Source organism: Canis aureus, chromosome 22 (genome assembly GCF_053574225.1).
Source record: "Canis aureus isolate CA01 chromosome 22, VMU_Caureus_v.1.0, whole genome shotgun sequence".
NCBI classification, from domain to species: Eukaryota; Metazoa; Chordata; class Mammalia; order Carnivora; family Canidae; genus Canis; species Canis aureus.
The window spans coordinates 22538472-22566226 of NC_135632.1; the positions used below are offsets into that span (position 1 = coordinate 22538472).

At 37.8% G+C, this 27755-nt stretch overlaps 1 protein-coding gene across 32 annotated transcripts in view; it reads right to left on the reverse strand.

The window, feature by feature from the left end:
• TMEM108 (transmembrane protein 108) overlaps positions 1-27755 on the reverse strand; it is a 344051-nt gene that overhangs the window by 207669 nt on the left and 108627 nt on the right. For 15 of the 32 annotated variants that reach the window (XM_077865135.1, XM_077865132.1, XM_077865141.1 and 12 more), the window contains one exon: positions 7517-7580. The exons of 15 other annotated variants lie outside the window; for them this stretch is intronic. The gene's annotated coding sequence lies outside the window, so the exon portion shown is untranslated. Of the gene's footprint in view, positions 1-7516; positions 7581-27691; positions 27746-27755 lie in introns of those variants that run through there. 2 more of the 32 variants (XM_077865144.1, XM_077865148.1) reach the window with 2 other exon arrangements.

Sequence of the window (27755 nt, forward strand, 5' to 3'; positions counted from 1 at the left end):
ATAATATTCTCTGCCACAGATCTAATCGACATGGATATAAGTAAAATGTCAGAGATGGAATTCAGGTTAACAATTATAAAGTTACTAGCTGGGCTTGGAAAAAAGCATAAGATACTGGGGAATCTCTTAGTGCAGAAATGAGATCTAATTGGGCCAAAATTAAAAATGCTTTAATTGATATACAGTCTAAATTGGATGCTCTAACAGCTAGGGTAAATGAGGCAGAAGAGAGAGTAAGTGACACAGAAGATAAGTTGATGAAGGAAGGAAGCTGAGGAAAAAAAAGAGAAACAACTAAATGGACCATGCGGGAGGCTTTGAGAAATCAGCAATGCAGTAAAACAAAGCAATATCAGAATTATTGAGGTGCCTGAGGGCAAAGAAAGAGAAAGAGCACCAAAAAGTGTATTTGAGCAAATCATAGCTTAGAACTTCTCTAATCTAGGGAAGGAAACAGGCATTCATGTCCAAGAGGTAGAGAGGGCCTCTCCCCAAATCAATAAAAACAGATCAACACCCTGACATATAATGGTGAAGATTGCAAATTTCAGAGATAAAGAGAAAATCCTGAAAGCAGCTTGAGGCAAGAGGTTCCTTACCTACAGAGTAAGGAAAGAGTAGGAACATCAGACTGGCATCAGACGTATCCACAGAGACCTGGCAGGCCAGAAAGGACTGGCAGGATATATTCCAGGTACTATATGAGAAAAACATGCAGCCAAGAATACTTTATCCAGCAAGGCTTTCAATCACAATGGAAGGAGAGATAGAGAGCTTCCAGGACAGACAGAAGCTAAAAGAATATGTGACCACCAAGCCAGCCCTGCAAGAAATATTAAGGATCCTGAAAGCAAAGAAAAAGCCCAAGAGTAACATAAACTGGAAAAAAAAAAAAAAAAAAAAACAGAGACAATCTACAGAAACAGGGACTTTACAGGTAATACAAAGGCATCTTATCTTTTAAGAGTTAGTTTGAATGTAAATGGACTAAATGCTTCAATCAAAAGACACAGGGTATCAGGCTGGATAAAAAAGCAAGACCCATCCATTTGCTGTCTACAAGAGACTCATTTTAGACTAAAGACATCTCCAGACTGAAAGTGAGGGGGTGGAAAAGCATTTATCATGCCAATGGACCTCGAAAGAAAACTGGAGTATCAATCCTCATGTCAGACAAATAGATTTTAAACCAAAGACTATATGCTAAGAGATGAAAAAAGACAATATATCATACTTAAAGGGTCTATCCAACAAGAAGATCTAACAATTATACATATATATGCTCCTAGTTATGGAGCAGCTAATTCTATCAACCAATTAATAAGTGAAGTAAAGAAACATTGATAAAATACAAGAATAGTATGGAATTTCAACACCCCACTCACAGCAATAGACAGATTATCTAGGCAGAAGATCAACAAAGAAACAAGAGCTCTGAATGACACACTGGACCAGATGGACTTCACAGATATATACAGAGCATTCTATACTAAAGCAAGAGAATATACATTCTTCTCGAGTGCACATGGAACATTCTCCAGAACAGATCACATACTGGGTCACAAATCAGATCTTAACCAATACCAAAAGACTGTGATTATTCCCTGCATATTTTCAGGCCACAATGTTTTGAAACTTGAACTCAATCGCAAGAGAAAATGTGGAAGGAATTCAAACATTTGGAGGTTAAAGAACATCCTACTAAAGAATGAATGGGTCAACTAGAAAATTAAAGAAGAATTTTAAAAATGCATAGAAATAAATGAAAATAAAAACACAACTCCTCAAAACCTTTGGGATACAGCAAAGGTGGTCCTAAGAGGGAAGTACATTGCAGTACAAGCCTCTCTCAAAAAATTAGAAAAATCTCAAATACAGAAGCTAACCACACACTTATAGGAGCTGGAGAAAGAACAGAAAATAAAGCCTAAACCAAGCAGGAGAAGAGAAATAATAAACAGAGCAGAACTCAATGAAACAGAAATCGGAAGAACAGTAGAACAGAAGAACAGATCAACAAAACTAGTGGCTGGTTCTTTAAAAGAATTAGTAAGATCGATAAACCCCTAGCCAGATATATCAAAAAGGAAAAAAAAAGGACACAAATTAATAAGATCATGAATGAAAGAGATCACAACCAACACCAAGGGAATATAAACAATTATCAAAACATTATGAGCAACCATATGCCAACAAATTAGGTAATCTGGAAGAAAGGGATTCATTCCTGGAAACTTATAAACTACCAAAACTGAAACAGGAAGAAATAGAAAATCTGAACAGATCCATAACCAAAAGGAAATTGAAGCAGTAATAAAAAAATGTTCGAACAGAGTCCAGGGCCAGATGGCTTCCCAGGGGAATTCTACCAAACATTTAACGAAAAAATAATACCTATGGTACTGAAGTGGTTCCAAAAAATAGAAATGGAAGGAAAATTTCCAAACTTGTTCTATGAGGCCAGCATTACCTTGATCCCAAAACCAGACAAAGACCTCACCAAAAAGGAGAATTACAGACCAACATCCCAGGAGATCACATATGCCAAAATACTCACCAAGATACTAGCCAATAGTATCCAAAAGTACATTTAAAAGATTATTCACCACAGCCCAGTGAAATTTATTTCTGAGTTGCAAGGGTGGTTCAAATTTGCAAATCAACCAATGTGATACATCACAATAATAAGAGAAAGGACAAGAGCTATATGATCCTCTCAATTGATACAGAAAAAGCATTTGACAAAGTTACAGTATCCTTTCTCTATGAAAACTCTCCACAGTATAGGGACAGAAGGAACATACCTCAATATCATAAAAGCCATTTACAAAAAGCCCACAGCAAAAATCATTCTCAATGGGGGAAAACTGAGAACTTTTCCTCTAAGATCAGGAACATGACAAGGATATCCACTCTCACCACAGTTCAGCATAGTACTAGAAGTCCTAGTCTCACCAATCAGATAACAAAAAGAAATCAAAGGCATTCAGTTTGGTAAAGAAGAAGTCAAACTCTCACTTTGCAGGTGATATGACACTTTATGTGAAAAACCCTAAAGATTCCAACCCAAAATTGCTAGAACTCATACAGCAATTCAGCAACATGGCAGGATATGAAATCAATGCACAGAAATCAGTGGCATTTCTATACACTAACAATGAGACTGAAGAAAGAGAAATTAAGGAATTGCTCCCATTACAAGTGTACCAAAAATCATAAGATACCTAGGAACAAACCTAAGCAAAGAGGCAAAGGATCTATACTCAGAAAATTATGGAACACTTATAAAAGAAATTGCAGACATAAAGAGATGGAAAAACATTCCATGCTCATGGATTAGAAGATTAAATATTGTGAAAATATCTATGCTACCCAGAGCAATCTACACATTCAATGCAATCCTTATCAAAATACCATGGACATTTTTCAAAGAGTTGGAACAAATAATCTTCAAATTTCTACAGAACCAGAAAGACCCTGAATAGCCACAGGAATGTTGAAAAGAAAACCAAAGCTGGTAGCACCACAATGCCTAACTTCAAGCTATATTACAAAGCTGTTATCATCAAGACACCATGGTACTGGCACAAGAACAGACACATAGATCAATGGAACAGAATAAAGAACCCAGAAAATAGACCCTCAACTCTATGGTCAACTAATATTCCCAAAGCAAGAAATAATATCTAGTGGAAAATAAAATAGTCTCTTCAATAAATGGTGATGGAAAAAATGGACAGCCACATATAGAAGAATGAAACTAGATCATTTTCTTATACCATACAGAAAGATAAACTCAAAATGGATAAAAGACATAAATGTAGATTATTCACCATGACCAAGTGGGATTTATCCCCCGGATGCAAGGTTGGTTCAACACTTGTAAAGCAATCAATGTGATTGATCATATCAGCAAGAGAAAAAACAAGAACCATATGATCCTCTCAATAGATGCAGAGAAAGCATTTGACAAAATCCAGCATCCATTCCTGATCAAAACTCTTCAGAGTGTAGGGATAGAGGGAACATTCCTCAGCATCTTAAAAGCCATCTACGAAAAGCCCACAGAAAATTATCATTCTCAATGGGGAAACACTGGGAGCCTTTCCCCTAAGATCAGGAACATAACAGGGATGTCCACTCTCCCCACTGCTATTCAACATAGTACTAGAAGTCCTAGCCTCAGCAATCAGGCAACAACAACAAAAAATAAATAAAAGGCATTCAAACTGGCAAAGAAAAAAAACAAAAAACAAATTGGCAAAGAAGTCACACTCTCCCTCTTCACAGATGACATGATACTGTACATAGAAACCCCAAAAGACTCCACCCCAAAATTGCTAGAACCCATACAGCAATTTGGCAGTGTGGCAGGATACAAAAATCAATGCCCAGAAGTCAGTGGCATTTCTATACACTGACAATGAGACTGAAGAAAGAGAAATTAAGGAGTCAATCCCATTTACATTTGCACACAAAAATATAAGATACCTAGGAAGAAACCTAACCAAAGAGGTAAAGGATCTATACCCTAAAAACTACAGAACACTTCTGAAAGAAATTGAGGGAGACACAAAGAGATGGAAAAATATTCCATGCTCCTGGATTGGAAGAATTAATATTGTGAAAATGTCAATGCTACCCAGGTCAATTTACACATTCAATGCAATCTCTATCAAAATACCATGGACTTTCTTCAGAGAGTTGGAACAAACCATCTTAAGATTTGTGTGGAATCAGAAAAGACTCCGAATAGCCAGGGCAATATTAAAAAAGAAAACCATAGCTGGGGGCATCACAATGCCATATTTCAGGTTGCACTACAAAGCTGTGGTCATCAAGGCAGTGTGGTACTGGCACAAAAACAGAAACATAGATCAATGGAACAGAATAGAGAATCCAGAAGTGGACCCTCAACTTCAATGTCAACTAATATTAGACAAAGCGGAAAGACTATCCACTGGAAAAAGGACAGTCTCTTCAATAAATGGTGCTGGGAAAATTGGACAGTCACATGCAGAAGAATGAAACTGGACCATTCTCTTACACCATACACAAAGATAAACTCAAAATGGATGAAAGATCTACATGTGAGACAAGATCCCATCAAAATCCTAGAGAAGAACACAGGCAACACCCTTTTTGAACTTGGCCACAGTAACTTCTTGCAAGATACATCCATGAAGGCAAGATAAACAAAAGCAAAAATGAATTATTGGAACTTCATCAAGATAAGAAGCTTCTGCACAGCAAAAGAAACAGTCAACAAAACTAAAAGACAACCTACAGAATGGGAGAAGATATTTGCAAGTGACGTATCAGATAAAGGGCTAGTATCCAAGTTCTATAAAGAACTTATTAAACTGAACAGCAAAGAACAATCCAATCATGAAATGGGCAGAAGACATGAACAGAAATTTCTCCGAAGACGACATACACATGGCCAACACGCACATGAGAAAATGCTCTGCATCACTTGCCATCAGGGAAATACAAATCAAAACCACAATGAGATACCACCTCACACCAGTGAGAATGGTGAAAATTAACAAGACAGGAAACAACAAATGTTGGAGAGGATGTGGAGAAAGGGGAACCCTCTTGCACTGTTGGTGGGAATGTGAACTGGTACAGCCACACTAGAAAACTGTGTGGAGGTTCCTCAAAGAGTTAAAAATAGATCTGCCCTATGACTCAGCAATTGCACTGCTGGGGATTTACCCCAAAGATACAGATGCAGTGAAATGGCAGGACACCTGCACCCTAATGTTTCTAGCAGCAATGGCCACAATAGTCAAACTGTGGAAGGAGCCTCGGTGTCCACTGAAAGATGAATGGGTAAAGAAGATGTGGTATATGTATACAATGGAATATTACTCAGCCATTACAAACGACAAATACCCACCATTTGCTTTGACGTGGATGGAACTGGAGGGTATTATGCTGAGTGAAATAAGTCAATCAGAGAAAGATAATTATCATATGGTTTCATTCATATGTGGAATATAAGCAGCAGCACAGAGGATCATAGGGTGAGGGAAAACTGGAAAGTCATCAGAGAGGGAGAGTAATCCTGAGAAATACTTAACTACAAGAAACAAACTGAGGGTTGATGGAGGCGAAGTGGGTAGGGGAAAGGGGCAATTTGGTGATGGGCATTAAGGAGACCATGTAATGTGATGAGTACTGGGTGTTATACACAACTGATAAATCACTGCACACTACATCTGAAACTATGTAGGTACTTTATATTGGCAAACTGAATTTAAATTAAAAAAAAAGAAAGAAAAAAGAAAAGGTCAGCAGGAGACAGTAATCACAGACACTAGCCCTGTGATAGCATCTCTCATGGCTACTTATTTACTGATTTAATTCTCCTGACCCTTATTCTTGACACACTCAGTTCTGCTGGAAGAGGGACAAAGTTCTCTCATTTTCTTCCGCATATGCTGCATGCACTTGAGCTTAGGAAGGGGAGGCTTGGGGATCCCTGGGTGGTGCAGCGGTTTGGCGCCTGCCTGCCTTTGGCCCAGGGCGTGATCCTGGAGACCCAGGATTGAATCCCACGTCGGGCTCCTGGTGCATGGAGCCTGCTTCTCCCTCTGCCTGTGTCTCTGCCTCTCCCTCTCTCTCTCTCTGTGTGACTATCATAAATAAATAAAAATTTAAAATAAAAAAAAGAAAGGGGAGGCTTGCCAAAGTATCTAGTTTGTCATGCATGGCTGAATTATGGGCAATTTTTCTCCTACTGACTCTCTGGCATTTTTAAATTATCTATGAAAAATAGGGGAACCCGGGTGCCTCAGTCAGTTAAGCACTCAACTCGATCTCAGTTCAGGTCTTGAATTAGGGCTGTGAGTTTAAGTCCCATGTTGAGCTCTATGCTGGGCACAGAGCATACTTTTGTGATATTAAAAAATCTACAAGTCTGTTTCCTTAGGCCAACCTACTTCACACCTAAACAATCTCTAAGATACAGGGAGGTACAACAGAAATAAGTGTGGAGGGCAGAACTGAGTTTTGTGTGTTTTTATTTTAATTTCTAAAGGGAGTTGACAAGACTCACAGGATTATTAAGAGGATTAAAGGACAAAATCTTTTTGAAAATGACTACTCACATACCTGGCATATGGTATGTTAGGATTTGCTTCCAAAAGATGGGTTTAGTGTGCAATCTGAAAAGACTGAACATTCAAAAGGCCGATGTCACTGTCTTCAGTGCCAGCACCAACCAGCCTTCCAACAAACTAATATTCCCCAGGAATGGGCTAATCATTTATCCAAGAACAAAGAAAGGACCTCATTCATCTGGCTTACACATGCTTACAGAAAGATATATTCAATGGCAGCATATTGGCCTCATTCTAACTGATCCTCAGATCCGACAATAATGGGTGCTTACCATATTCTTTAATGCAGAAAAAAAGTACAATCTAAAGTAGTTGTGTCTTAGGCACCATCCAGAAGGATTTGTTGTCCTTGTTTTGTGAAGTACTCTTATTTAAAATGCTATTACCTTGCAAGGTTCTCAAGCCCAGGCTCATGATCACATGTTCTAAAATGGATCTAATCTTCTCTTCCTAAGTGAGAAAAGTACGTTAAGCAGAGTAAGAACTTGAAACTGAATAAGAGTTTATCTAAAATAAGACTCAGGCATGACTTTGCTAAAATAACTACAGAGTACTTTTTTTTAAAAGATAGAAATAGATACAATAAAGGTAATTCATCTTCTGTTATTTTTCAACCACCCTTCCAAATATTATAATCAAATAGAAATTTGTCCAAATAGTAAATTACATAGCCATACCTAACTAAAGGGGGCAAGGCAGTACCAGTCTAACATATGGTTAGAAGGCACCAAGCTAGATATTTCTTGTGAACATCATTAATTGCTATCTCAAGTGACAATATAATCTAAAAACTTTGCAAAGTTCTTTCACACTCATTATTTTGTTTGATTTCTAATCTACCCTTACAGTTTGGGTTCTATTGACATCCTATTTTACAAATGAATTAACAAAGCTCAGAAAGGTGAAGTGACTTGCTTAAATCACATAAATAGTAAGTCAAACAGTTTTTGGAACTCCAAATCCTTATCTTTTAGTTCGAAAGTTACTGAGGTATAATCCTTGCACCCATTCCAATTGACTATTTATCTGAACTATTCATTAAATACATTATCTCACATTGCTCAAATCTTCATGTATATTGTACATGTACTATAATTCTAATTATGTATTTATTGAGAACACATCATAAAGTTCTTTGCATTCTCCATACATCTTAGCCACCTGAGAATCATAAAAGGCAATACATTTGTAAGTGTGTTGGTTGACTTGTAACACACCTACAGAATCACTACTTTCTGAACACCCAGGCTTTGAGATGCTGAAGATAAAGACGCCAACTAGATAAACTTACTACTCTCCTGTTAGGGAGAACTTAAGGCTACTCCATTTGAAGCTGTCCAGCAGATGCCACCTGCCTTTATAGGTACATTTCACAGGTCTGTCACATGTGCTTCGCTTTTTCTGTATACACTACTGATAATGCATCATTCTTACAACAGCCTCCACAGATTCACACAGACTCCTATTTGCCTTTGTTTTGACACTCAAAGTTTCTCTTTGTTAATTACTAAAAGTCATTTTGCCATCATAGTGTCATTTCTGTGGATCCCCATAGGCATAATTTGTTCTGAAAACACTGGAATGAATCAGTTCTCTTGCATATAGGGCAAGACTGGGAGTTTCAAAAAACAAAGTGCTTGATTAACACTTAAGTCTGAGTAAAAAGCCGGTGATGATGGTATAAGCTATTCCTCAATAGCTTGTCTAATTTGGCTAAATATAACCATAAGTTGAACTTGCCCAGGACATGCTACTTAACTTTCCTCAACTTTCTCACTGGTAAAAGTGAAATAATAATGGTACCTACCTTCATAGGGTTGTTGTAGGAATTAAATAAGATAATGCAAAAAAAAAAAAAAAATTAGAAAATGCTTAATACATGGTAGACACTCATTAAATTTTACTTATTACTAAAACTTTGCCAAATACTTCCACTTGAGTCAGCTGAGCTCAGATATTTACATATCATATGTAATTTCATTACATATAATGAAATTTAGGGCTGAAAGGGACTTTGGAATCTACCTGCTCCAGAGAAATTTGAGAGATTTGCCTGGGATCAATTTTTTATGAGAGAGCCAAGATAAGATCTGGTCTCCTGACTACAATTTTGTTTTGTAGGAACATCTTGTTTAGAAGGGTGTTTGACACAATAAAGACGCTGTATACCTGATTCTACACAAATCAAAGTTGATTTACTTTCATTAGTTTTCATTTCTTCTGAATATCCATCCTTTTAAGTAGATAGAACACAACCATCATCACTGTTAAATTCTGTCCTGAGTACAAAAAGAAACAAGCCCAAATATTAAATAAAAGCTCTTCGCAGCCTAGAGGTAGGACTCCAGTCTGAAAATAGTTCTATTTTGCTCACCAGTCTAATGATATTGTCAGTTGTTTTTTAATTAAGTCGTCCTTAACTGCTACACTGCAGGAATTTTAAGAGCTAACAGAAATGCTTGTTGTGTTTCAATGTTCTTTATAGTGAAATACTTTGAACTAGTTCTCTTTTAAAAGGCTTAGATAAGGGCATTTTAGAAAACAGCCTAAAAGTGTTTTTCCACGTAATGAGAGTCTAGAAATTCCTGCAAGTTTCCAGGCCCTCCAGGCCCTGAAAGTTAAATTCTCATTCCTCCAAAGTAAGTCACTGAGTTTCTTTGTCTGTGAACTAGAAATCATGACCCTTGTAGCCCAGAGGAGATATAGAGGAGTCTTGTGACAAAGGCACTACCCAAATGGATGGTGGCAATTTCCAAAAACAATTGTAAAGGTGGATGTCTTTTAAATTTTTTTTCTTTTCTGAATCAAATCAGTATTCGATGTAGAGTAGATATGCCATCCTAGCTTCTCTTCTACCCCTATGAAGGTTCACTTGAGATACCTCTTAACCAAAATAGATAAACTGAATCAAAATCAGCATGTTGCCATTATCCTGGGAAACAAAAAAGAGATATTGTCTTCTTCTGGGAAAAGAGTCTGACTGAAACAGTTATGTGAATTCCCAGCAGACCAACTGTTTGCAGAAAAATATGCTATTGTAGTTCCTTAGCAACCAATGCTGTTCTTGAAAGGTACTGTGAATAGAAAACAAGTACCTTCTTCTGTCTCTTATATCTAAAGTATGACTTGAGACATATTAAAATGAATGCTCCCCTGGCATCTTGAAAGTATTCACTCAATTGGGAAAACCTGCCCATGGAGCTGAGAAGTCAGACACTGTTTTGTTAATGTAAATCTCTAACAACCAAATAAACACATTACAACTCGATCTGTGTACATCAACAGCAGATGCATACAATAGCATCTTGCCTATTCTTGTTGGCATCTACCATGACATTCAACTCCCCATTCTCTTACCCCCCTGCTCTACTTTGCCACTAGCTGTAAGACAATTGATTTGTGAGGCACCCAAGGTACAGAGAAGCTATAGAATTGTTAAATAAGCCTCTACTTAAAGTGAGATGATCACTGCAAAATTTAATGACAATCTGCAATTTAAAATTTTGAGAAACTGCTATAAAATTGCTCTACTGCTATTCAAACATAAACACAAAAGAAAGATCTGTCACTCAGATAACTTCATTAAATTAGCTCAAATTGTAAGACTAGTTTTGTTGTAGTGCAATAGGCTCGTTGTTAGTTTATTTATTTCTACTGCTTAAAATCCTAACGCAAATCATTCCCCCCATCTGCTAAATTACTATTAGACTGTTCTTAGAATATGTAATAAAATGACCCTACAAAGAACATCTATGCTTCATAGGTGTATTCTAAGTTGATTTCCATTTGGTTTTCCCAATATTTCTGCAGTAGACTTCGGAAAGTCTCCTCAGTAACCTAGTTCAGCTATAATAGTACCCATTTGATCATTTATCCAACAAGTATTTATGGAGTATCCTGGTGCCAGAACTGCATTAGGTGCTAGTTATGTGGACAAGACAAATATGTTTCCTGCTTTAGTCTTTTTTTTTAATACTTTTTTTTTACGATTTACTTATTTATGATAGACATAGACATAGAGAGAGAGAGAGAGAGAGAGGGAGAGAGAGAGGCAGAGACACAGGAGGAGGGAGAAGCAGGCTCCATGCCCGGAGCCCGACGTGGGACTCGATCCGGGACTCGATCCGGGACTCGATCCGGGACTCGATCCGGGACTCGATCCGGGACTCGATCCGGGACTCCAGGATCACGCCCTGGGCCAAAGGCAGACACTAAACTGCTGAGCCACCCAGGGATCCCCTTCCTGCTTTAGTCTTAAGAGTCTCAAGAAGGCAACAGAAAATTAGCAGCTACATACAATGCAGCATGCCAAGTGTTAATGACAGGAAGATCAATGCTGAAAGGAGCACTTTGCAAACTACTCTTGTCTGGACCCAGAAGGGGCTCAGGAAAGACTTCCTAGAAGAAATGGTGATAAAACAGACAAGTTGAGGAAGCAGCAGAATCTAATTAAATAATCTAACCTTAAATTTAATGAATAATCTAACCTTACACCTAAAGGAACTAGGAAAAGAACAAACAAAGCCCAAGGCGAGTAGAAGGAAGGAAATAATAAAGATCAGAGCAGAAATAAATAACATATGAAGAAAAAAAAAATCAGTGAAACCATGAGCTGGTTCTTTGAAAAGATCCACAAAATTGATAAACCTTTAAGCCAGATTCATCAAGAAAAAAAGGGAAAGGACTCAAAATCATAAATGAGAGAGGAAAAATAACAATTGACACCACAGAAATACAAAGAGAATACAATGAAAAAGTATCTGACAACAAGTTGGACAACCTAGAAGGAATGGATAAATGCCTAGAAACATACAATCTTCCAAAACTGAATCAGGAAGAAATAGAAAATCTGAACAGACCAATTGAATTGGTGATCAGGATGCCCCACAAGGACTAGATAGATTCACAGATGAAATATACCAAACATTTAGATAAGAATTAATACCTATTCTCTGACTATTCAAGAAAAAAAAGGAAAACTTCCAAATACATTCTACAGGACCACCATTACTCTGATACCAAAATCAGACAAAGACATCACAAAAAAAGAAAACTACAGGCCAATATCCCTGATGAACATAGATGCAAAAAAAATCCTCAACAAAATATAAGATGACATTTATGACAATGCATCTGACAATATATTAAAAAGATTATTCACAACAATCAAGTGGAATTTACTCCAGAGATGCAAGAATCTTTCAATATTCACTAATCAATATGATATACCAATCGACAAAATGAAGGATAAAAATCATAGGATCATCTCAACAGATGCAGAAAAAGCACTTAATTCAACATCCATTCATGACAAAAACTATAAACAAAGTGGGGTTAGACTGAATATACCTCAACATATCCAGTGGGGGAAGGGCCCCGCGAGGAGCCGGGCTGAGGGGGACTGCGAGAGCCTCCAGACAGGAAAGCACAGCTCCAGAGATGGGAACTTTAAAAATCCTCACTGGATTCTTCCCGGTGGGAAAGGTGCTCAGCAAGGAAATCCGGCAGAACCGCAGGAGGGGCAGTGGAGCCTCCAGGATCCCGGGGTCACTAGGAGAGGAAGTGCCCCCGGGGGAAAGGGCACCACAATACCCATCTCAGTAAAGGGCTGGAGTGCACACCCGGCCTCGGGAGAAGCTCAGGAGGCTCCAGGCGGAGGGGGTTGTGCCCTGCTGCCTTCAAAAGCCACGGCCAGGGAGCACGATTCCAGCAGCCCAGGGCCCCAGATCCCAGGGCGCCAAGTGGATACAACCCAGGATCCTGCGCTTTCCCCCGGACAGGAGGAATCACGGACAGTGAGGAAACTCCTGCCACCGGGCACCCCTGAGCTGTGCAGGTCAGCACCCCCCGCCCTGGGAGCATCCAGGACAGTGCGGACTGGGAGACTGTGGTAGTTACTAGGGGAGCTGACTCCAGAGCTGGGGAGCTAGCCACCACCATGGGTGTTGTTCCTCCTCGTCTCACCTTGTGCCTGGGAGAGGCGGGGCCGCCAGGGAACAGGGGCCTCACAGGGTAAACCGCTACCACTGAGCCCAGCACCCAGGGGCGAGGCAGGGCAGGGCAGCTCCCCAGGTGCACACACCTAACAGTCAGCACAGTGGACCCTCCCCCAGAAGACAAGCTGGAAGGACAGGGTAAGAGCAAGTTCCTGACCGAGCCACTCTGGGAAGCTCCAGGGGAAGTCAAGGGATATATAGCGTACAAAACCAGAAGGTACTCCTTTTTTTTTTTTTTTTTTGGCCCTTTTTCCAGTACAACTCATTTTTGGATCAGACTAAACATTTCCAATATTTTCTCTTTTCCCACCTTAACTACAATATTTTACCACCTCTTCATTTTTAAGTTTCTTCTTTTTTGACATTCATATGTCTACAATTACATGTCTTAGAGTTTTCACTTCTAGATTCCCTTCAACATATTTAATTTTGGGAGATACACGAGATATGTTTTCTCGTTTTGTGTTTTTCGTTTTCTCTGCCTCATTTTGTTCTAAAATGGCAGAAGTTAATACCTTCTAAAACATGACCAGCATGTACCCAGAACCAAGTGGTATACCGTGCTGCTTCATTCTGTGAGATTGTATTCTCTCCTCATTCCCATTCTGCCCCCCTCTTTTATCTCATTTATCTTTTGGTGGTCAATGTTGGGGCTTTCTACAAGTATTGCTGGTTTATCTAAATTTGGGACTGAGCATCTTCTAACATACAGAACTTAATACAGTCAGAACCAATAGAATCACCCTCTAGGACCCCTCAGGTAGACCATATTCTCCCTCCACTACAACTTCGCCACCACCACCATCTCCTAGTACCCCCCCCACTTTTTCCTTCTTTTTTTTTTCCTCCTTACTTTTGTTTTCTTTTTTTCTTTCTTTGCAGTTCTTGGCCTTTTGTTTTTTATTATTTTGTTTTAAAATCTGTTTTTCACTTTAGTGGTCCTTTTGTTTTATCTTGTTCTGATCTTTGTTTTCATTTTCTGGACTCTGACCTCATCAGAATCATCTAGGGTGAAATTTACTTAGGTCATGGTTGATATTCTTCACTCAGCCCACTTATACAGGCACTCTGCACTGAGCAAAATGACTAGAAGAACTCACCACAAAAGAATTAGAAACAGTACACTCTGCCACAGAGTTACAAAACATGGATTACAATTTGATGTCAGAAAGCTAATTCAGAAGCACAATTATAAGGCTACTGGTGGCTCTGGAAAAAAGCATAAAGGATTCAAGAGACTTCATGACTGCAGAATTTAGATCTAATCAAGCCAAAATTAAAAATCAATTAAATGAGATGCAATCCAAACTGGAGGTCCTAACGATGAGTGTTAATGTTGTGGAAGAAAGATTGAGAGACAAAGAAGACAAGTTGATGGCAAGGAAGGAAGCTGAGGAAAAAAAAAGAAAAACAATTAAAAGACCATGAGGAAAGGTTAAGGGAAATACATGATAGCCTCAGAAGGAAGAACCTACATATAACTGGGGTTCCAGAGAGCGCCGAGAAGGCCAGAAAGCATAGTTGAACAAACCATAGCTTAGAACTTCCCTAATTTGGGGAGGGAAACAGGCATTCAGATCCAGGAGACAGAGAGGTCCCCCTCCCAAATCAATAAAAAACGTTCAACACCTCCACATTTAATAGTGAAACTTGCAAATTCCAAAGATAAAATCTTTAAACCAGCAAGAGACAAGAGACTCTTAACTTACATAGGGAGAAATATCAGATTAACAGCAGACCTTTCCACAGAGGTGTGGCAGGCCAGAAAGGGCTCACAGGATATATTCAGGATACTCAATGAGAAGAAAATGCAGCCAGGAATACTCTATCCAGCAAGCTTCTCATCAGAACAGAAGGAGAGATCAAGAGCTTCCAAAGTAGGCAGAAACTGAAAGAATATATGACACCAAACCAGCTCTGCAAGAAATATTAAGGGGGACCCTGAAAAAGAGGAGTCCCAAAGAAATGATCCACAAAAGCAGGGACTGAATAGATATTATGATGACACTAAACTCGTATCTTTTAATAGTTATTCTGAACGTGAATGGGCTAAATGATCCCATCAAAAGATGCAGGCTTTGGGGGAAAAAAAAAAAAAAGATACAGGTTTTCAGACTGGATAAAAAACCAAGACCCATCTATTTGCTGTCTACAAGAGACTCATCTTAGACCTAAGGACACCTCCAGACTGAAAATGAAAGGTTGGAGACAACTTACCATTCAAATGGTCGTCAAAAAAAAAGCAGGGGCACCAATTCTCATATCAGATAAATTACAGTTTATCCCAAAGACTGTAGTAAGAGATGAAGAGGGACACTATATCATATTTAAAGGGTCTAGCCAACAAGACCTAACAATCATGAATATTTATGCCCCTAATGTGGGAGCTGCCAAGTATATCAATCAATTAATAGCCAAAGTAAAGACATACTTCGATAAGAATACACTAATACTAGGAGACTTCAACGGGAATTTCTATAAATGACAGATCTTCTAAGTACATCACCAAAGAAACTTGGGCTTTAAATGATACACTGGACCAGATGGATTTCACAGATATTTACAGAACTTTACATCTGAACGCAACTGAATATACATTCTTCTCAAGTGCACATGGAACTTTCTCCAGAATAAACCACATACTGGGTCACAAATCAGGTTTCAACTGGTACCTAAAGATTGGGATTGTCCCCTGTGCATTTTCAGACCACAAAGCTTTGAAACTAGAACTCAGTCACAAGGAGAAATTTGGAAGAAATTCAAACACATGGAGGTTAAAGAGCATCCTACTAAAAGATGAATGGGTCAACCAGGAAATTGGAGAAGAATTAAAAAGATTCATGGTAACTAATGAGAATAAAGATACAACCATTCAAAATCTTTGGGATTCAGCAAAAGCAGTCCTAAGAGGGAAATATGTCACAATACAAGCATCCCTCAAAAACCTCACACCTAAAGGAAATGGAGAAAGAATAGCAAATAAAACCTACACCAAACAGAAGAGAGATAATAAAGATTTGAGCATAACTCAATGAGATAGAGACCAGAAGAACTGGAGAACAGATCAACAAAACCAGGAGTTAGTTCTTTGAAAAAAATTAATAAGATAAACCATTAGCCAGCCTTATTAAACAGAAAAAAGACTCAAATTCATAAAATCATGAATGAAAGGAGAGATCACAACCAATACCAAGGAAATATAAACGATTTTAAAAACATATGAGCAGCTATACACTAATAAATTAGGCAATCTAGAAGAAATGGATGCATTTCTGGAAAACCACAAACTACCAAAACTGGAACAGGAAGAAATAGAAAACCTGAACAGGCCAATAACCAGGGAGGAAATTGAAGCAGTCATCAAAAACCTCCTAAGACACAAAAGCCCAGGGTCAGATGGCTTCCCAGGGGAATTCTATCAAATGTTTAAAGAAAAAATAATACCTATTCTACTAAAGCTGTTCCAAAGGATAGAAAGGGATGGAGTACTTCCAAACTCATTTTATGAGGCCAGCATCACCTTAATTCCAAAACTAGACAAAGACCCCACCAAAAAAGAGAATTCAAGACCAATATCCCTGATGAACAGGGATGCAAAAATTCTCAACAAGATACTAGTCAATAGGATACAACAGTACATTAAAAAGATTATTCACCATGACCAAGTGGGATTTATCCCCGGGATGCAAGGGTGGTTCAACACTCATAAAACAATCAATATAATAGGTCACATCAACAAGAGAAAAAACAAGAACCATATGATCCTCTCAATAGATGCAGAGAAAGCATTTGACAAAATCCAGCATCCATTCCTGATCAAAACTCTGAATTCAGAGTGTAGGGATGAGGGAACATTCCTCAGCATCTTAAAGGCATCTATGGAAAGCCCACAGAAAATATCATTCTCAATGGGGAAAAACTGAGAGCCTTTCCCCTAGGTCAGGAACACGACAGGGATGTCCACTCTCACCACCGCTATTCAACATAGTATTAGAAGTCCTAGCCCTCAGCAATCAGACAACAAAAAGAAATAAAAGGCATCCAAACTGGCAAAGAAGTCGTCACACTTTCCCTATTCACAGATGACATGATACTGTACATAGAAAACAGAAAAGACTCCACCCCAAAATTGCTAGAACTCATACAGCAATTTGGCAGTGTGGCAGGATACAAAATCAATGCCCAGAAGTCAGTGGCATTTCTATACACTAACAATGAGAGTGAAGAAAGAGAAATTAAGGAGTCAATCCCATTTACATTTGCACCCAAAAGCATAAGATACCTAGGAAGAAACCTAACCAAAGAGGTAAAGGATCTATACCCTAATAACTAGAGAACACTTCTGAAAGAAATTGAGGAAGACACAAAGAGATGGAAAAATATTCCATGCTCCTGGATTGGAAGAATTAATATTGTGAAAATGTCAATGCTACCCAGGTCAATTTACACATTCAATGCAATCTCTATCAAAATACCATGTATTTTCTTTGAGTATTGGAACAAATCATCTTTAGATTTGTGTGGAATCAGAGTGGCTGCACCAGTTCACATTCCCACCAACAGTGCAAGAGGGTTCTCCTTTCTCCACATCCTCTCCAACATTTGTTGTTGCCTTGTTAATTTTCCCCCATTCTCACTGGTGTGAGGTAGTATCTCATTGTGGTTTTGATTTGTATTTCCCTGATGGCCAGTGATGCGGAGCATTTTCTCATGTGCTTATTGGCCATGTCTATGTCTTCCTCTGTGAGATTTCTGTTCATGTCTTTTGCCCATTTCATGATTGGATTGTTTGTTTCTTTGCTGTTCAGTTTAATAAGTTCTTATAGATCTCGGATACTTAGCCCTTTATCTGATAGGTCATTTGCAAATATCTTCTCCCATTCTGTAGGTTGTCTTTTAGTTTTGTTGACTGTTTCTTTTGCTGTGCAAAAGCTTCTTATCTTGATGAAGTCCCAATAATTCATTTTTGCTTTTGTTTCTCTTGCCTTCATGTATGTATCTTGCAAGAAGTTACTGTGGCCAAGTTCAAAAACTCAATCGGAGAAGGACAAACATTATATGGTCTCATTCATTTGGGGAATATAAAAAATAGTGAAAGGGAATAAAGGGGAAAGGAGAAAAAATGAGTGGGAAATATCAGAAAGGGAGACAGAACATGAGAGACTCCTAACTCTGGGAAACGAATTAGGGGTGGTAGAAGGGGAGGTGGGCGGGGGCTGGGGCTGACTGGGTGACGAGCACTGAGGGGGGCACCTGATGGGATGAGCACTGGGTGTTATGCTATATTTTGGCAAAGTGAACTCCAATTAAAAAAAAAAAAAGTAAAAAAGAGAAAAAAAAAAAAAAAAAGATTTGTGTGGAATCAGAAAAGACCCCGAATAGACAGGGGAATATTGAAAAAGAAAACGAATGTCGGGGGCATGACAATGCCAGATTTCAAGTTGTACTACAAAGTTGTGATCATCAAGACAGTGTGGTACTGGCACAGAAACAGACACATAGATCAATGGAACAGAATAGAGAACTCAGAAATGGGCCTTCAACTCTATGGTCAATTAATATTTGACAAAGCAGGAAAGACTATCCACTGGAAAAAAGGACAGTCTCTTCAATAAATGGTGCTGGGAAAATTGGACAGTCACATGCAGAAGAATGGAACACAAAGATAAACTCAAAATGGGTGAAAGATCTAAATGTGAGACAAGATTCCATCAAAATCCTAGAGGAGAACACAGGCAACACCCTTTTTGGACTTGGCCACAGCAACTTCTTGCAAGATACATGAATGAAGGCAAGGGAAACAAAAGCAAAAATGAATTACTGGGACTCAATCAAGATAAAAAGCTTCTGCACAGCAAAAGAAACAGTCAACAAAACTAAAAGACAACCTACAGAATGGGAGAAGATATTTGCAAATGACCTATCAGATAAAGGGCTAGTATCCAAGATCTATAAAGAACTTATTAAACTCAACAGCAAAGAAATAAACAATCCAATCATGAAATGTGCAAAAGACATGAACAGACATTTCAGAGAGGAAGACATAGACATGGCCAACAAGCACATGAGAAAATGCTCCGCATCACTGGCCATCAGGGAAATACAAATCAAAACCACAATGAGATACCACCTCACACCAGTGAGAATGGTGAAAATTAACAATACCGGAAACAACAAATGTTGGAGAGATGTGGAGAAAGGGGAACCTTCTTGCAATGGTGGTGGAAATGTGAACTGGTACAGCCACTCTGGAAAACTGTGTGGAGGTTCCTCAAAGAGTTAAAAATAGAGCTACCCTATAACCTAGCAATTGCACTACTGGGGATTTACACCAAAGATACAGATTCAGTGAAATGGCAAGATACCTGCACCCCAATGTTTATAGCAGCAGTGTCCACAATAGCCAAACTGTGGAAGGAGCCTTGGTGTCCATCGAAAGATGACTGGATAAAGAAAATGTTGTCTATGTATATAATGGAATATTACTCAGCCTTTAGAGATGACAAATACCCATCCGCTTCGACGTGGATGGAACTGGAGGGTATCATGCTGAATGAAGTAAGTCAATCAGAGAAGGACAATCGTTACATGGTTTCATTCATATGGGGAATATAAAAAATAGTGAAAGGGATTATAGGAGAAAGGAGAGAAAAGGAGTGGGAAAAATCAGAGAGGGTGACAGAACATGAGAGACTCCTAACTCTGGGGAATGAACAAGGGGTAGTGGAAGGGAAGGTTGGCAGGGGCGATATGGTGACTGGGGTGATGGGCACTGAGGGGGGCACTTGATGGGATGAGCATTGGCTGTTATACTGTATGTTGTCAAATGAAACTCCAAAATAAATAAATAAATAAAAAAAAATCAGTTGTTGAAGACATGCAAAATGGGATAAATTTAAGGGAAAAACTTTATAACTTTGGAAATAATTTTAGACATACAAAAAGAATTGCAAAGATAGTACTGAGCACTGTATATTGTTTACATAGCTTCTCCTGGTGCTAACACCTAATATAATCATGGCACTGAACTATAATATAAAATTAATATTGGGACAATATTACTAACTAAACTACAATCTTATTTTAATTTCTCCATTTTTTTCCCCGCTAATATCCTTGAAAGTATTCAGGATGTGCCACCTTAAAATATGCCACTTTGGTATATTGATTATGTTGAGGTAAAGTCATTTGAGAAACAGATTCAGGAAGGGCTCTCTCTGATCTCCCCTTTCCTACATAACAACAGGCCATAAAACTTCCCGTAAGAAAGGTACCCTCCTTGTATACCAGGAAGTGAAGAACATCTTTATTACCAGATACTGACAATTGATGCTGGAATGGATTTATACAAATGAGCTTACTAAAATAACCCTTATCTTCCACTAGTTTCTTTCCCATCCCTATCTTCTCTAGTCATTTACTGCTTCCAGCCCAAACCCATCATTTCTTCACAAATATGTCTTTTTTTTTTTTTTTTGGTCTAAAGTTATATTCTGTTCTGGTTACCTCTTTACTCTTGTGAAGGCTCCCATGTACATGCAAAAATTTAACAAAACTTGTATGCTTTTCTCCTGTTAATAGTTTTATATCACTGTAATTCTTAAGCTCTGTCAGAAAGACCAAGAGGATAAAGGAAAAGTCTTCCTTCTCTACATCCTTTTTCTGTTCCTAGCTTCAGTCCAGGGCCCCACATGACATTTGTCATGTCTCCTCAGCCTTTTCCAATCTATTATGGTTTCTTTATCTTTCCTTATCTTTGCTCTTTCACGATTTTCATACTTCTGAAGAGTAATGGTCAGGCATTTTGTAGAATTCTCCTTAATTTGGGGTTGTGGATTTGGGGGGAAGAATACCACAAAGGATTCTTCTCACTCCATCATACCAAAGTATACAAAACAGCAACACGGTTTACTACTGGTTGTATTAACCCTGATCACACAGTGAAGGTGGAATCTGCCATGTTTCTCTACTGTAAAGTCACTAATGTTCCCTTTCCATTCATGAGAAGTGAGTCACTTAGCCAAACCCACAGTCAAGGGGAAAGGTATTAAGCTTCACTTACTGGAAAAGAAGTCTCAAAGAATTTGTCAACATATGTTAAAATCACCACAATAATAACTAAGAGAGAAAGAAAGCACAAATGAGGGGAGGGGCAGAGGGAAAGAATCTCCAGCAGACTCCTGCCTGAGCACAGAACCAGACACAAGGCTCACTTCCACAATCTATGAGATCATAACTCATGAGATCACAACTTGAGCTGAAACCAAGAGTCAGATGCTTAACTGAATGAGCCACCCAGGGGCCCCTTACACAAAGTGCTTTTGTAACCTTTAGTTTTGGTTCTCAGATGGATGATTTTGCCTCCAGGAAACATTTAGCAATATCAGGAGACATTTTTTTTTTTTTTTTGATGGAACAATTCTGGTTTATACAATTGAAGAAGTGAGGTGGTACTGGAATCTAGCAGATAGAGAGCAGAAATGCTGCTAAACATTCTACAATGCACAGGACAGCCTGCCTTCTCCGATAATAATTATTTAGCCCAAAGCATTTATTGTACTAAGGTTGAAAAACCCTGACCAACATCCAAAATAGCACAAAATAGGAATCATTCCAATTTTATGATTTTCTTTCTTTCTTTTTTTCTTTTTTTTTTTTTTTTTTACTATTAATATCTCAGTAAGCCAAGCACCAACTGTCAACTTCCATTCCAGGGTCATATCCACTAACCTTTTTTTTTTTTTTTCTAACCTTTATTTTTAATTATCAATAGTAGTCATGAAAATAAGACAGGATATTTTCACCATAATATTTTGGCTTTGATATTAATATCATCATCAGTAGCAGCAGCAGTGATTGATCAATTCTCACTATGAATAAAGAAAATAATATTTTCTTGGCATTGAGAGGATGACTATATAGGTTAGTCCCTGCCTCCCACCTCAGCCCAGCCATAGGCTCCAAAAGACCTTTAGCCAGCATGCTTAGCCCAGGTTAGTTATCTGTATATCAGTAGGCCATCCCATGGGCAGGTAGGGTCTGAAGTTGATTTTGTTACTCTTGCCCATGTGTACCTAATGTGACTAGAGTGAACCCCACAGCACCCAGCTACCTTGTTGCAGTTTTCTCTTACCAACACTGTCAGATATGTCCAGTTCCTATGAATGAACTTCAGCTCTAGATTCCTAAGTGGGTTCCAGTTCAACCCTGTAATTCAGGTCCTCATCTTTTCCCTCTGACTCTCAGCTTTCAGAGGGTGGACTCTGCTCCCAATATCCCAGTCACTGACTGTGGGCCTGTTTCAACCACAATGGCACTGCTGGTATCATAGCTTTGGAAGTAGCCTGACCATTAGAGAGGTCTGTGGCCTGCTTCCCTCAACAGCTTAGACTACCTGGCCTTACGTGGCCTTATCTCCTCCTCCCTTAAATGGTATAATTTCAACCTTTATTTGAGTAGCACCACCATGACTGGAAATGCTGGATCCTTTGAGTGAACCTTTATAATCAGTGCCTTTCCCTTAATCTACTATGGCAGGCACAGCCAATATTACTATTGAGGTAGAATTCAAAATGGCATATGCAAAATATTTTTTGGCAGGGGGAGGGGAAGGCATACACAAATATTTCTAAAATTTTAATAGCACAACATGAAATGGTTGTAGAAGGTAAAATAATAAACTATGACAAGTTGATATCTCATTCTCAGTACCAGATTTCATTTGAATTTTCTATCTCCTAATACTGTGATGTGTTTCTATCCTTCAAATGTGACTATGTCTCAAGACTTCTTATGTGCAGAAAATGCAGGAGGATAAATGAAAGGAATAAACTAAGATCAAAGCAATCAATTTTATACTTAATTCTAGTTGTGAGGATGTTTTAAAAAGATTCTTTACCATGTCTGAACTGTATCCTGCTCAGACTTTCCTCTCAAAAGCAAAAAACTTGTGAACTTACCAGTTAGTAAAGTACAAAACTGCCCAGTTGATAATATTCTTTCTACTCAATCTAGCCTCTGAATTATAAAATTCACAGATATTCTACCATTTACAGGATAATGTCTACTGATATGATTTTTCCAGTCACCAACAAATCATGAGGTAATATACATAGCTGATTGCATGCATTAAATCAGTATGGTTTAAGGCCAAGTCATGGTAAGCTGCACTTGCAGGGATCACAGGACATAACGGGAGAGACTCAGACGTGGTTAAATACACTTTACATGCATGAACTTAAACCCATAAAACTGTAAAATAGGTTTTGAAGAATATTTTATAAATATACGAAGAGACAGGATTTCTGGAATGGCTGAGTGAAAAACTCAGCAAATCTTTTCTCCAAAAAGCAGTAACCAATGTCAAAAATTTGTTGAAAACAATGAAATTCATTGAAATAAAGATCAGAATGTAAATAAATGAATCAAAAACTAAAAAGACAATAGAAAAGATCAATGAAAAGCTGATTTTTTTGAAAATATATACAAATTAGACAAACCTTCAGCTAGACTTAGATAAAAAGAAGAGTCAAATAAATAAATTCAGAAATGAAAGTGGACATGTTACAATGTATACCAGAGAAATACAAAGGATAAAAACCTTTATGGGTAATTATATACCAACAAATTAGATAACCTAGAAGAAATGGATAAATTCCTAGAAACATAAAACATACTAATACTGAATCACAAAGTAGAATATATGAACAGACTAATTTCTAATAAGGAGACTGAATCATTAATTGGAAATATCCCAACAAGCAAAAGTCCAGGACCAGATAGTTTGACTGGTGAGTTGTACCAAACATTTATAAAAAGAATTAATACCATTCTTCCCAAATTCTTCCAAAAAACAGAAGAGGAGGGAACATATCCGAAAGGCCACCATTACCCGGATACCAAAACCAAACAAGAAAACTTTAAGAAATTACAGGTCAATATCTCTGATGACTATAGATGCAAAAATATTCAATAAAATATTAGCAAACTAAATTTAACAATATATTTAAAGGACCATACATTGTGAACTAGTGGGATTTTTTTTCCAGGGATGCAAAGATGATGGCTCAGGATCTGCAAATCAAATCAATTTGATGTGCCACATTAACAAGAAAAAGGATAAAAATCACATGATCATCTCAGTAATAAACATTTACAAATTCAACGTTCATTCATGATAAAAACTCTCAACCAAGTGGATATAGAGAGAGTTTTTCTTCTAAGATTAGGAACAAGACAAGAATGCCCACACTCATTTTATCCAAGACAGTGCTGGAAGTCCTAGCCAGAGCAATTAGGCAAGAAAAAGAAAATAAGGCATTCAAGTTACAAAGAAAGAAGTAAAACTGTTTCCATTTGCAGATAACATTTTATATAGGGGAAACCTTAAAAACCCTACCAAAAAACTTTTATTTTTTTTAAAGATTTCATTTTATTATTATTTATTCATGAGAGACACACAGAGAGAGAGAGAGAGAGAGAGAGAGGCAGAGACACAGGCAGAGGGAGAAGCAGGCTCCATGCAGGGAGCCCAATGCAGGACTTGATCCCGGTACTCCAGGATCACTCCCTGGTCGAAGGCAGGTGCTAAACTGCTGAGCCACCCAAGGATCCCCCAAAAAACTTTTAGAGCTAATAAACAAATTCAGTAAAGCTGCAAGATACAAAACCAATATATAAGATACATTTTTATACACTAATAATTATTAGAGAAATTAAAAAATAGTCCTATTTACAATTGCATGAAAAAAAGAAAATACCTAAGAATAAATTTAACTAAGGAGGTGAAAGATGTGTACGCTGAAAATTATAAGACATTGAAAACACAAATAAATGGAAAGATAGTTCAAGCTCATGGACTGGAACAATTAATGTTAACATGTCCATACTTATCCAAAGCAATCTATAGATTCAATGTAATCCCTATCAAAATTCTAATGGCATTTGTCACAGAACTAGAACACACTAAAGTTTGTATGGAAGCACAAAAAAACCCCGAAGCAATCTCGAAAAAGAATAACAAAGCTGGAGGCATCACACTCCCGATCTCAAACTGTATTATAAACCTAGAGTAATAAATAAATAAATTAATTAATTAATTAATTAATTAAAATAAAATAAAATAAAATAAAATAAACCTAGAGTGATCAGAACAGTATGGTATTGGCATATATACACACACACACACACACACACACACACACACAACAATGGAGTAAAATAGCACCTCCCAAATCCTTCTCTAAACTCCATGCCTGTATGGTCAATTAATTCATGACTAAGGAACCAAGAATATACAATGGGGAAAGGACAGTCTCTTTAATCAGTGGTATTGGGAAAACCGGACAGCCATATGCAATGCAAAAGAATGAAAATGGACCACCATCTTGCACCATATGTAAAAATCAACTCAAAATGCAAAATAGATCAGTGACTTAAATCTAAGACCTGAAATCACAAAACTTCTGGAAGACAACACAGAGGGTAAAGCTCCATAGACACTTGGCTTGGCAATTTTTTTTTTTTGGTTTGTGTTTTTGTTTTGCTTTTTTTGGATTTGACACCAAAAGCAAAGCAACAGAAGCATTAAAAAAAAAAAAAAAAAAAAAAAGAACAAAAACAAAACAAAACAAAACCAAGTGGGAGGGGTACCTGGGTGGCAAAATTGGTTAAACATCCAACTCTTGGTTTTAGCTCAGGTCCTGACCTCAGGGTTGTGAGATCAAGCCCAGTGTCAGGCTCCACACTCAGCATGGAATCTGTTTGAGATTCTCTCTCCCTTTCCTTCTCTCTCACTCATGTTCTCTCTCTCCCCCTCTAAAATAAATAAATAAATCTTTAGGGGGGAAAAAAAGTGAGACTGTACCTAACAAAAAAATTTCTGCAAAGCAAAGGAAGCCATCCACAAAATGAACAGATGACCTACAAAATGGGAGAAAATATTTGCAAACCATATATTTGAAAAAGGGTTAATATCTAAAATACATAAAGTACTCATACCACAAAGGCAAAAAAACTCCAATTTAAAAATGGGTAGAGTATCTGAATAGACATTTTTCTAAAAGTGACACACAAGGTGGACCTGGATGGCTCAGTGGCTGAGTGTCTGCCTTCGGCTCAGTAATGATCCCAGAGTCCTGGGATCAAGCCTCGCATCAGGCTCCACAGGGATCCTGCTTCTCTCTCTGCCTATGTCTCTGCCTCTCTCTCTGTGCCTCTCATGAATAAATAAATAAAATCTAAAAGAAAGAAAGAAAGAAAATTGACACACAAACGGCCAGCAGGTATGTGGAAAGATGTTCAACATTGCTAATCATCAGGGAAATGCAAATTGAAACTACAATGAGCTATTACCTCACATTGTCAGAAAGGCTATTATCAAAAGACAAAAAATAAGTGAAGAAGATATGGAGAAAAGGGAACCTTTGTGCACTGTTGGTGGAAATGTAAATTTGTGTAGCCATTATGGAAAGCAGTATGTAGATTCTTAAAAAAAAAAAAAAAACTAAAAATATAACTACTACATAACCTAGCAATTCAAATTCTGAGTATGTATCTGAAGAAAATGAAAAAAAATTTGAAAAGATGTATACATCTCTATGTTCATTGTGGCATTGTTTATACTAGCTGATGGGGGTGCCTGGCTGACTCAGTCAGTAGAGCGTGCAACTCTTGATCTTGGGCTCATGAGTTTGAGCCCCATGTTGGGTGTAGAGATTACTTTTTAATAAATAAATAAACAAATAAATAAATAAGTCAAGATATTAAAAAAATCTAAGTTTCCATCAATAGATGAATGAATAAAGATGTAGTGTGTGTATGTATGTATATATATGTATGTGTATGTGTGTGTGTATATACATATATATGTGTATGTATATATATATATATATATATATATATATATAAAATGGAATATTGAACCATAAAAAAAGGGAAAGTTTGCTATTTGCAACAACATGGATGAACCCCAAGGGCATTTTGCTAAGTGAAATAAGTCAGAGGAAGACAAACACTGTAAAACCTCTCATATGCAAAATCTTAATCACAAACAAAACAAAAACCCTCATAGATACAGAGAACAGATTTGTGGTTACCAGAGACAGGAGTGGGAGGGAGTGGGGGATAGGTAAAATGAAATGAGTCAAGATGGTGAAAAGGTACACAATTCCAGTTATAAGATAAGTAAGTCCCGGGGATGTAACACATAGCATGGTGACTATAGTTAACAATACTGTACTGTATATTTGAAAGTAGCTAAGAGTAAATCTTAAAAGTTCTCATTACATGAAAAAAATATAACTATGTATCCTTATGAATGTTAACTAAACTTGTGGTAACCATTTCACAATACATTAAATCATTATGTTGTATAACCAAAACTAATACAATGTTACATGTCATTCATACTTCAACTACAAAAAGAAAAAAAACCCAGTCATTTAACCAATCTGGAAATTGATTGGAGGCATACAACCAACTGAATTAAAGTAAGAATAGTCACTCTGTTACATTTTAGCCAGAAACTCCTTCAATCCCTTGCCCCTCCTATCTCAGATCCATTACCTGGAAATTCTCCCCCAGACTCAGCAGATGGAGAACTCTGTGGGAACGGACAGTTATGCTGCTC